At 38.5% G+C, this 12236-nt stretch overlaps 1 long non-coding RNA gene across 1 annotated transcript; it reads right to left on the reverse strand.

Moving 5' to 3' along the window:
• Positions 1 to 4527: 4527 nt before the first annotated feature.
• On the reverse strand, positions 4528 to 11678 carry LOC121394533. The gene is made up of 3 exons (XR_005961755.1): positions 10922 to 11678; positions 8759 to 8840; positions 4528 to 4800 (listed from the first exon to the last, which is right to left on the reverse strand). It is a non-coding gene; the product is annotated as an uncharacterized LOC121394533 (long non-coding RNA).
• Between the last annotated feature and the right edge of the window lie 558 nt (positions 11679 to 12236).

A 12236-nucleotide genomic window follows, 5' to 3' on the forward strand; every position in this document is an offset into this window, starting at 1 on the left:
CACATTAGGGTCAGGAAAGGAAAAAGTGGAAAAAATTCTTCTTTTGTGACGAAAAATTACATGATTTCCCTACCTGCTCCTAATTTACATATACAAATTATTATTCAGTCGAATCCGAATCCTACTGAAAAAGGCTGAATCCCAAACCGAATCCGGGATTCGCTGCATCCCTAGTTAAAACGGAGGAGATTGAATAGCACCAATGTCAGCAATAGATGTAAGCCTTACAAAAGAAGACTTTAACTAGCCTTTCCTTGTTCTTTGAGCTTTAGTTCTCCTTTAAGTGATGGCATCAGTTATAATCAGTGTTTAGTGATGTAATTACTAATTACTAAAATATGACCAGAAGTCACCTCAGAGTTCCATTACGTGACTTATAATATCCTCATATTTTACAGTACAGGGTATATTATATATTTAGGTTTAATTCTCATATAACATCTAATATAACATTAGCATCAATGCTAAAAGGCCATTTTCAGTACCAATGTTCCACAGCCATAATGGGGGCAGGCTTTATTTTTATTTTAATTTATCAATGGCTGCTTATATTCCACCACTACTTTCTGCTAAAGCAGATTACAACAATTGATGGTGACCCCTGCCTTTACTTTCTTTTCTTAACAAATGCACATATGTTTTTGTTTTTTTTAATTTATTTTGCTTTTTTTTTTAACTTAATGCTCGTGTTGCCACCGGTTTTTTGAAGGGCTGTCTGGGTCAAGTATTTCCTATGATTCCACGTCATAGCTCCGCCCCCTAATTTCATGACCCATTATATCGCAGCTCCGCCCCCTGTCAGGAGTTTCATGGGACAGACGGTGGCAACTTAAAACTATACCCCCGAACAATGTAGGTAACTATAAAAAGATATTGTGTAAAACAACTCATATGTAAAACCCTGCGCTTCATGTAAATAAACTGTTTTCATAATAATATACTCTTTTAGCAGTAAGTGCCATTTGGGTAATCTTAAATAGAAAATTGCCATTTTAAAATAAGGGCCGGCCCACTGAGATCCCATACCTCCCAACTGTCCCATTTTTAGAGGGACAGTCCCTTTTTTGACAGCTCAAACTGCAGTCCCTTGTTTGTACTGGAAAGTCCCGTTTTTCTCTGCATTGAACAGCCAGAAAAAGAAACAAAGTTTCTAACTTCATTGGCTTTTGGCAAAGAGCCCCGAATAGCACCAGCTGCAGATAAGATACTTTTGCAACAATTTTGAGATAAGCAAATAAGTAATTGTAACAATATAAGATAACAGGTCCCTTGGGAAGAGTTAGACTCACAACTTAAAGGGGAATTCACCTTTATTAGCAAAACTAATAACTGGGGAAAAAACAGAAATAAGTTTACACCTTCATAACCTGCCAAATATTGTAAAATGAACACGGTAATTAAAGGGTGTGGCCACAAAATGGACGTGGTCAAAACATTTTTGCCATGCTACACACCGCAACTTTTTATTTCCATAATGTTTAGAGGTATGGGATCCTATGATTCACACAAACAAACCATACATGTTAGGTCACATGAGCCAATTAACAGACAGAGTTCTGTGTTTTGCTTCAATACTTCTTCCTGTTACAGTTGTAGTATTTCTGGTCAGGTGATCTCTGAGGCAGCACACAAACCATCACAAAATGGTGGTTCAAAAGAAGAGATGTAAAAGGGCAATATTTACTTAAATATATATTCCAGTTTGGTAAGATTCTTTCATATGCCACTTAATATGATACAAATCTTGTGTTCATTTTGGGGGTATAGTTTTCCTTTAATGCAATAAACATCATGTTACAGATAGGAGCATAGATCCTGTTCCACATACTGTTGGAATGGGGTGGTGCAATATTAGTTGGTCATTTTTGAGTAAATAAGTTTCCCACATGTACACCCAGGCCACCATGGTGTATGCTTTGTATTCTAGGAGACGGCACTTGCTCCAAAGTATCAAGTAAAAGGCTACTGGCACACAGAGCCATTCCAAATGGGGACTAGCTCCTAACTTTTAATTATGACAATTCACACAACGTTTCGGGGGTTTGACTTTTTGTCACTTGCCCTTGTAGCACCAGATGAAGTGGTGAGCCCCCCCCCCAACATTATGTGAATTGTCATAATAAAACGTTAGGAGCTAGTTCCCATTTGGAATGTGTTTGTGTGCCAGTAGCCTTTCTTTTACCTGGTCAGTCTTGAGACTTCTTTTTATATATTTCAGTGTACGGTCCTTTATTTAGCCAAATCCAAAACCTAATGAAATTAACTCAAGAGGTAAAGACTGCCAAGAATTTTAGACTCTCCAAAGAAATCTGCCAGTGAGCCCAAAACTTAGGAGAACCTTCAGGACTTATCAAGGGTCGAATTTCGAAGTGTAAATTACTTTGAAATTCGACCATCGAATTGAAATATATCGAAGTCGAAGTATTTTTCAACTAATTTAGCCATAGTACGATAAAAGTAAAATCATTTGATCAAACGATTAAATCGTTCAAATCGTTCGATCGAACGATTTTACTTCAATGTGTAAAGACTTAGAAAATGGTTGTAGAAGGTTCCCATAGGCTAACATAGCACTTCAGCAGATTTAATTTGGCGAAGTATTGAAGTCGAAGTTTTTTTTAAAGAGACAGTACTGCGATTATCGAATGGTCGAATAATCGAACGATTTTTACTTCGAGTCAAAGTAAATTCGAAGTCGTAGTATCCTATTCGATGGTCAAAGTATCCAAAAAATTACTTCGAATTTTTTTGCTTCGAATATTCCCTCTAATTCACTTCGACCCTTGATAAATCTGCCCCTAAAAGTGGTTACATAGTTAAATTGGGTTGAAAAACTTGAAATTAACTTTTAGTATGATGTAGAGCAGTGATCCCTAACCAGTAGCTCACAAGCAACATGTTGCTCTCCAGCCCCTTGGAAGTTGCTCTCACTGTCCTCCAGCAGGTGCTTATTTTTCAATTTCTGGCTTGGAGGCAAAATGGCCAATCACAGCACTTATTTGGCACCCCAGGAACTTTACTTCTGAATGTTGCCCACGGGTTCTAAAGGTTGCAGATCCCTGATGTAGAGAGTAATATTCTGAGACAATTTGCAATTTGGTTTTAATTATCTATTATTTGTGGGATATTTAGCTTTTTTTTGAGTTATTTAGCTTTTTATTCAACAGCTCTCCAGTTTGCAATTTCAGCAGTCTGGTTGCTAGGGTCTAAATCACCCCAGCAACCATGCATTGATTTGAATAAGAGACTCCAATATGAATAGGAGAGGCTTGAATAGAAAGAGAAATAATAAAAAGTAGCAATAACATTAAATTTGAAGTCTTACAGAGCATTTGTTTTTAGATGGGGACAGCGACCCCCATTTGAAAGCTGGAAAGAGTCAGAAGAAGAAGGCAAATAATGACAAAATAAAAAAAGGTCAATTGAAAAGTTGCTTAGAATTAACCGTTCTATAACAGTCATGAAAGTCATTTTGAAGGAAAACATGGCGAGATTTGAAATGACCATAGTGACTTTGCATGTTACAGCTGCTAATCGTAGATAAGATAGTTTCTAATTTTGGGAAGGCAAGGAGCAGTGCGCAGATAAGAATATCTCTCTCAGACATACGTTGGGTCAAAACACAATTGGTTCTACCTTGTCAGCCAGTATGTTTCTGGGATATCAAGACTGCACAGTATAAATTGTCAGATATATACCAGTGGAATGATCTTATTTGGATTTGATTTGATGATATTTGTTATTTGATTTTATCAGCTGCAACAGAGAAAGCCCCTTGAGGGATTGAAAGTATAAAACCAGTAAAGATATTCCATAAAAGGAAATATTGTCTCCATAGGGTGCTGGTGAATATCTGTCTGCAAGGGATTGTACATCTCAGTCTTACTTTGAGGAATTCTTGTTATTGTTTGTCTTTTTTTTGGATTAAAAAAAAGTTCTATCCACTTCAAAGTGACCTTCAAACCTTTTAACAAAAAATTGTTAAAATGTGTTTAAAGTAGCAGGGCACAGACTCACCCACATTCCCCTCCCAAAGTGCTCTGAAGGGACTAGCAAGTTCTACGTGTGTCCAAAATCATGCAGGGCTATGTATAAAATACTATTTATTGAATCATTTAAAAATTAAGTAGCTTGAGTGCGTAGGACGGCCAGGGCCGCCGTTAGAAATCATGGGGCCCCATACAACAAAAATTTTGGGGCCCCCTGGGCTCCCCCCAAGCCCCGCCCCAGATCCAGCCCACTCCACATCACAGTTAAAAGACCACACAGACATCAGCGCTAAAAAAGGTAACCCCCCCACACACACAAGTTATAAAAAGCTATTGAGGACCAGGGCCCCCCTATAAGTTAAAAAAATTGGCGCCAGGGCCCCCTAAAAAAATGTATTTAAAAAGCGTTGGTGCCAGGACCCCCCTTACAAGTTAAAAAAAAGTTGGGGCCCCAAAGAATATTTTTTTTAAAAAAAACATTGGCGCCAGGGGATTAAAAAAATTAAAAAAAAACACACATTGGTGTTCAGAGAAATTGAACTTGTGGCTTCAGGACTTCAATTTCTGATTTTTCACGACTTCGGGTCTTTTCAGCGCTGCAGGACTTCAATGTCGCTGTTTCTGTGACTTCGGGTCTTTTTGGCGCTTCAGGATTTCAATTTCGGCTGTCATCAGACTCCTGGTCTTTTCACTGCTTCGGCTATTTTCGTGGCTTCGGGTCTTTTCTCCGCTTCGGGACTTTGGCTGTTTGGCTTTTTCGGCACTTCTGCATTTCAGCTGTTTGGGACTTCAGAAGGAGGCGGCACTATTCCTATTATTATTACAAATGTAACATTTTAAAACATATATTATTATATTATAAATAGCTTAAAAAAAAAAAAGCTTGAATTTTGGAATTACTACTCCCATTGACTCAGCTTTAGATGCAGAATTTTTTAAAATCAAGTTTTCGAGCTGAATAGCAGCAGAAAGTCCAATTTGAATGTTGATAAATCAGCCCCCTCATATAGACTTCAAGCTCGCCAGCTTTCAGCTTCAGTTTTTTATTTGATTGATAACTAAAAAATTCCGGCGATAATTCAGGGATAAAATTCTGGTTGTTGGTGTCAACCAAGAAGTCCGTACACCTCCTAGAGGTTGGAGCTGATACTCCTGATGTGATACCTCTGTTATTGTGGTGTACAATTTTAAAAGGGATTATGTCATCGTGAAAACATGATTTTTTTTTTTCAAAACACATCAGCGCTCTTCCAGCACTGAATCCTGCACTAAATCCATTTTTAAAAGAGCAAAAAGATTATTTTATATTTATTTTTGAAATCTTACATGAGGCTGGACATGTTCTAAGCTACATGATTGCATTTGATGAAATATATCTAGACTTATCTAGACTTCTCCATTGACTGATCACATAAAGACTTTGGCTTGCGGCATGGTTCGGTACATCAGTATGGTGGACTAAGTCCGTGTGACCACAATTAACGCTATGCCAAGACTGTGCCTGTCAGACGTTTTTAAACAGACACGCCACAGAGCTTCTCGGCTAATTGTCTTTTGGTTCATTCATTTGAATGCGCATAATCTGCATGCACTTACTTCTAGAAACGGCTAAAACTTAAAATTCCGCACATGGGAATTGGAAATTGATGAACTAATAAGCAGATAAGAGGCGCACTCTCTTGCTCCTTTGCTCATAAATTTTTAAAAGCACTTGGACACTTTAGGGTAGGACTACCCGGACGTTTTCGGTGCAATCCGACGCGCTACAACAAAACGCATGTGACGGAAATAAGGTAAGAGATAGAAATGTCGGATGAAGTTGCAACGTTGATCCGAGGCGACACGACTGTCGGATGCAGACGCAGCGTGCGGCGTCTGTTTCCAACAGTCGTGTTGCGTCGGATCTCTTACCTTATTTCCGTTGCATGCTATTTGTCGCATCGCGGCGGAACGCGCCCATGTAGACCTACCCTAAGACTTTATCAATCTATTTTCTAAAAAGCAACATAAGTTCTCACATGAAATGGCTATTGATTGAATGGTTGATCTGTGTCGACTTAATGAATTATTTAATGTGTTATATAAATTTACGTTTTTTAAGTTGGACTATATAATTTTGGCTGAATTAATTTGGAAGCTCATAATTATTAAGGATATTTCATGAAACAAGATTCAATACATTGAGTGCAATTTTGAGATACTTTTCAATTTATTCAGTTCATGTTCTAAGTTACCCAGGTTCGCTCAAAATGATCAATACCCAAGAATAGAATAAAAGGCTAGTAATGATTTTAAAAAGAATGTAGAAGAATATGTTTGAATTTTGATAACTATGGCCTTAGACTTTTTTTAGGGAAAGTCTTATGTGAAGGAAAAGCCTAGCAGTGGAAATGAACATATTTTGGCAGCTATACATATAGCAATATTGTGACTAGTTCATTATCTTTTCCTGTTGTTCTGTTACTGCACTGCAATCCTGCTTCCCTGCCCTATTTTTACGCTTCCTTTTTTCTTCAACTAAAAACAGGAACAAACCTGTTTTCTTTTTTGGAATTGTTTTACACTGAATACAGCGGCAGTCAAATGTTTTTGAATGCCTAGCTTCATAATTGTTGCTACACTTGAGAGCCTCGTACAATACATGAAGGGGGTTATTTACTAAACCTCAAGTTTTTCTGATCAAGCTTTTTGGGGCAAGAAGTCGAATTGTTTGTGAAAAAAAAAACCTTGAATGTTTTTAGATTTATTATACCCCGATGATGCAAAAAGCCCAGATCTGAAAATCCACCATCTCAGTTCTGTCAAGGTCCTATATAAGTCAATGCAAGAGGAACCTATCTCAATTTGAAGTTTTTCGTGGTCTGCACTGGCTTTAGCCCGAAAAACCAACTTTTTGCGAGGGTTTTGGGGAAAAATACAAAAAAAGCGATTTGGGAAAAAAGCCAGAAAAATGTGAGCAATTTTGGGTTTTTGCTTTTTTCCCGCAATCTGATTAATACGGGGTTATTTTTTTAATAAATAAGATCAAATCGAGCATGGGAGGTTGGTTGTATTTTTTTAAAATAAAATTAGATAAATTCTAATTAGATCTAGATTGTTTTGAATAAAAGTAATAAACATTTATGTGATGTAAAGTTATACATGTATTTTGAAATTTTACAGTTCAATGGCTGAAATTCTACCAAACAAGGCAAACCCCCCCCCCCCCCAGGGTGTTCAAAATCTATCATCAGCTGCCACATGGATTTCACAGATTTATTACAACCGAATTTTAGGTTTCAGCCGAATACCAAATTTACCGCAAAAAAAACTGCCTACTGCTGAACTGAATCAAAACACTAATTTAAATATGCAAACAAGCAAAGCCCCACCAAAAAAAAAAAAGATTGTCACCTTGTGTTTCTCAGTGGTCAACAGTTATGAGATATTTAGGGTGTGTGGATTAGGTTCAGCCAGGCACTAGGATTCTTCTAATTTTATTACCTTTTATTCATATAGCCCTTATGAATCCAGTGTTTTCCTTATTACAAAAAGCATTTCATAAATGCGCGGCCTCAAGAATGATGGGTATGTCAAATATGTGTTATCAAGTCCAATCAAAACAAGGTTGGTTTTTCCCACGCTTGCTCTATACGGTGTGACAAGTTTTATAGAACGGCATTACATGTATATTACTGAATATAGTTCCACTTAAATAAAAATGAAATTGTAACAATGGGGAAATGCCATATTTGATCTACCTAAGCAGAAGCACCTTTTTCATTAAAGTGCACAGAGCCAAATATAATGCTAGTGCACCCTAAGTCCCTCGCACCCTATCGCCCCACCCCCTCCTACTCTCCGCTGCTCCCCTGATTGCCGACACTTCCCCCATTTTACCTGTGGCCAGCACGCAGCATGCTGCCCCCAGAACATACCTCCCAACTTCCCCCAATTTCTGCAGGACAGTCCCGATTTTGTCATCCCGCAGGTCCGGGTTTCTTACTGAAATGTCCTGACTTTTTTTTTGATCTCTTGCAGAAAAAGATACAAAGTTTTTGAAACTTAATTAAAATAACAGGCATTTTGAGGCCAGAACACTCAGTAACTGCACTTGGATACGTTTGTAATAATTTAATATAAGCAAAGATATAATTGTAACTATTTAAGAGAAGCAGGTCTCTTGGGAGAACTGAGACTCGCAGCTTAAAGGGGTTGTATATGATGCAGAGAGGGATATTCTGAGACAAATACCAATTAGTTTTCATTTTTTATTATTTGTGGTTTTTGAGTGATTTAGCTTTTTATTCAGACGCCCCCCAGTTTGCAATTTGTCATCTGGTTGCTAGGATCCAAATTACCCTAGCAACCATGCACTGATTTGAATAAGAGACTGGAATATGAATAGGAGAGACCTGAATAGAAAGATGAGTAATAAAAAGTAACAATACATTTGTAGCCTTACAAATAATTTGTTTTAGATGGGGTCAGTAACCCTCTTTTGTAAGCTGGAAAGAATCAGAAGGCAAATAATTAAGAAACTATAATAAATAAATAATGAAGACCAATTGAAAAGTTGCTTAGAATTGGCCCTTGTATTCAGATACACTACAGGGTAATCCATTATGGCACGAGGCTAATGTTGCTAGAATTATATTAATCCCCAAGGAAGGCAGAGACCCCACAGATCCCACTTCATATCGTCCGATCTCGCTATTGAATCAAGACTTAAAAATCCTAAACAAAATCATGGCTGATCGATTACAACGAATATTGCCCTCCATACTCACCGAAAACCAGGTAGGCTTTCTTAAACGTAGGTATCCGGTCCGTGCCTTACGACAAGTTTTAACGGCAATCTATATTAGTAACCTAGAAAAAAGGAAACATGGCATGTTAGTTAATTTGGATGCAGACAAAGCTTTCGATAGAATAACACACATGCACTTACATCGGTTACTTAAGTTCCAACATTTTGGCATACATATGCTCAACCTTTTCAAAAATTTGTATCTGGCACCTGCTACGTTTTTGACTGTAAACAACACCAACTCGGATAGATTCCTAATTCATAGGGGTACCCGTCAGGGCTGCCCACTTTCGCCCCTCCTTTTTAATATAGCGCTTGATCCATTGTTAAAACACTTAATACAGCATCAAGACTTGCATGGTATCCAAATTGGCCAATCTAAACTGAAGGTCACGGCGTTTGCCGACGACATTTTAATGTTTCTGGGGCGACCTAAGACGGATATCCCTATCATTCTACAACTAATCAAACGTTTTGGTAATATTGCGGGATTTCGGGTTAATCTAGACAAAACCGAAACGTTGCAATTACATCATTCCGATCCGGCGGATTGGCTTCCTCACTTCCCCTTTAAAAAAACCACGCAAAGCATTAAGTACTTAGGTATTAGTTTGCCATCTCACCATAAAGACACCTATTCCCTAAACATACGGAAGACCATAGACACTATTTTACGTGAAATACATCAATGGAGGCACACTAACCTATCTTTCTTAGGCAGGATACACTTTATCAAAATGTTTCTTTTTCCCAAAATGTTGTATCCATTGCAGATGTTACCTTATTATATAAAGATATCCGATTATAAGAAATTAAATCAAGCTTTCCGTCTGTTCATCTGGAACAAGAAACGCTCGAGGATTAACCTCTTCAAACCACAACAACCCAAACATTTAGGTGGGACTAAGTTCCCGAACGTCAGGGAGTATAATGAAGCAGCGCTTCTTCGTTATGCTGGAGACTGGGTTTTACACAGGGATCTATATACGACAACAACACTTGACTCCTACACAGCACATAACCACTCCCTTAGTTACGCTCTTCATTCGCCACTTCACAGCATCCCGTCTTCCTTACGCGACAATCCTTTATTCATAGACACCTATAAAGCTTGGCATGCGGTTAGGAAAAAACAAAAGCTATCCCCGTTTGTTTCTCCCTACTTGTCGTGGCTGGACAATGAAAATTTCCCTGTCGGTGTCCGTAATCCTATTTTGTCACAATGGAGAGATCAGGGGCTCCGAAACTTACATGATGTACTAAATGCAGACAACACTGTTTTCTCCCCCGCTAACCTACTGGACAAATTCCCATTCACGGCGGGCCATGTCTTCCTGACCTTACAACTTCTCCATTTTGCGTCGACTGTGCTCAAACGTATGTCGGACGTTGACAAAACAAACCCGTTCAATCTACTCTGGCAAAACAGACGAGTGAGACATACTACATCGCAACTATATCAAATGATTAGAACGCTGATAGATTTAGATGACACTCAAAGGCCGGGCTTTGCTTGGACCTTAGGAATTCCGAATTCTACACCCTCTGCTATCTTTCAACACCATACGAAAATAATGAAGCTACTTCCAGTCAGTAGGTACCAGGAAATGTCTCTACAAATATTGCATAACGCTTACCTGACCCCAATCAGAAGACGTAAAATGGGTTTTCTGCCCTCTGCTAACTGCCTTAGATGCCACTCCCCCGAAGCAGATCTTTTACATTGTCTGTGGTTTTGCCCCTCTCTCCAAACCTTTTGGACGGAGGTTGCTAGCTATGGTGCTCAGTTGACTGGTAAACCCATTCTAGCACATTTGGAATGGGCATTGTTTAGTGATGTTACTACTTTGACACGTCTCTCGAAATCTGATAAGAATTTTATGGGAAAACTAGCTGCTGCGGCCCGTAAAACAATTCTACAACAATGGCTCAATACTGATTCACCCGCCTTAGCAGTAGTCAAACAAAAATTACATTTTATCTTTCACATGGACTGGTTGGAAACATCAATAAAAAAAGAACAAAACACTGATAAATTTTTTGTGACTCGGTCAACGTACATAGAATCTTTACCGATATTGCTTAGACACCTTACGATACATACGTTCCGCTATACGACTTGGTATGATACAGCGATACTTACGGAACATCCGCTGGTTATGGAGTCGTCCCAGTATCTCAGAGACCAACGTCTAAACCAACCACGTTTGAGTCCGACGTCCCCCGGGATCCATCTCACCAACAGGTTATTACGTTCTTATCGAACCCTATATAGGGAATTTTCCTTTCCTTCTTTTCTCTCGACCTTTCTCTTTTTGCCTTTTCAATCCTTAGTTTGAGCTATTTGTTTATTTTATTTTATGATTACTGTTCTTGATAATTTGTGCTCACTGCATTCACATATTGTTACAAAAATATTCTGGGCATTTTCTTTCTCGGTTATGACTTTGTAACTACTATGTGCTGATCTTTAATAAAAACAAGTTTAAAAAAAAAAAAAAAAAGTAGAATTGGCCCTTGTACCCTTTTAAAGGGACATTCACTTTCATTAGCAAAACTGTTTATAACACATAAATCATTGCACTAAAATTCCCAGAAATGTGTTCAAACATTGATAAACTGCCAAATTGACATGGTAATTAGAATGTGTGGCTATAATATGGGCTTGGCCAAAAGATTTTTGCCAAACTTTTTTTTCCCTCTTAAAAGGCTCTCACACCCCCCATCTTAAAAATGCCCATGACTCCAACCCCTACAGTATGGGAAGCATTAGAAGAGTCTGCAGGGCCACATGCGTGTTACGTACATGAATATCAGGGTTGCCAGACGGGTTTTGAAAGTACAAACTAGCCAAGGAACGGATTTGAGCTACTTTTTGGGCCTTTGGCTGGTTTGTACTTTGGAAACCAGACAAAGTTTTTGTTGCCCTAATGTGCCAACCCTGTATCTCCCAATGCCTGTTGGGTAATGTAGTTTAACAATTTGCCGACTGCCAAGTTTAATGTAAGTTTAATGTAAGACTACATTACCCAGCATGCAATGGGACTGACTTGTGTAGAAATCAGAAGTTACCAGATTTTGGGCTCTGTACACCAGTCTGCCGTAAGCATTCTCACGCTTTCTGGTGACTTTTCTCAATTTCAGACAATTGTGTGTCAAAAATCTGCTGGCCACTAAAATGTCTAGTTTGACCTGTTTTATCAATATTTATTGAAATTGTATATGTATTAGGGCCTTATGGGGTCTCTATACCTCCTGGACCCCCCTCTGCAGTTACTAGGGATGCACCGAATCCAGGATTCAGCCTTTTTCAACAGGATTCGGCCGAATCCTTCTGCCCAGCCGAACCGAATTTGCGTATGCAAATTAGGGGCGGGGAGGGAAAATGTAAGACTTTTTGTCACAAAACAAGTAAGTAATATGTTTTCCTCCTTCCCACCCCTTATTTGCATATGCAA

This window comes from Xenopus laevis, chromosome 6L (genome assembly GCF_017654675.1).
Source record: "Xenopus laevis strain J_2021 chromosome 6L, Xenopus_laevis_v10.1, whole genome shotgun sequence".
Classification (NCBI taxonomy): domain Eukaryota; kingdom Metazoa; phylum Chordata; class Amphibia; order Anura; family Pipidae; genus Xenopus; species Xenopus laevis.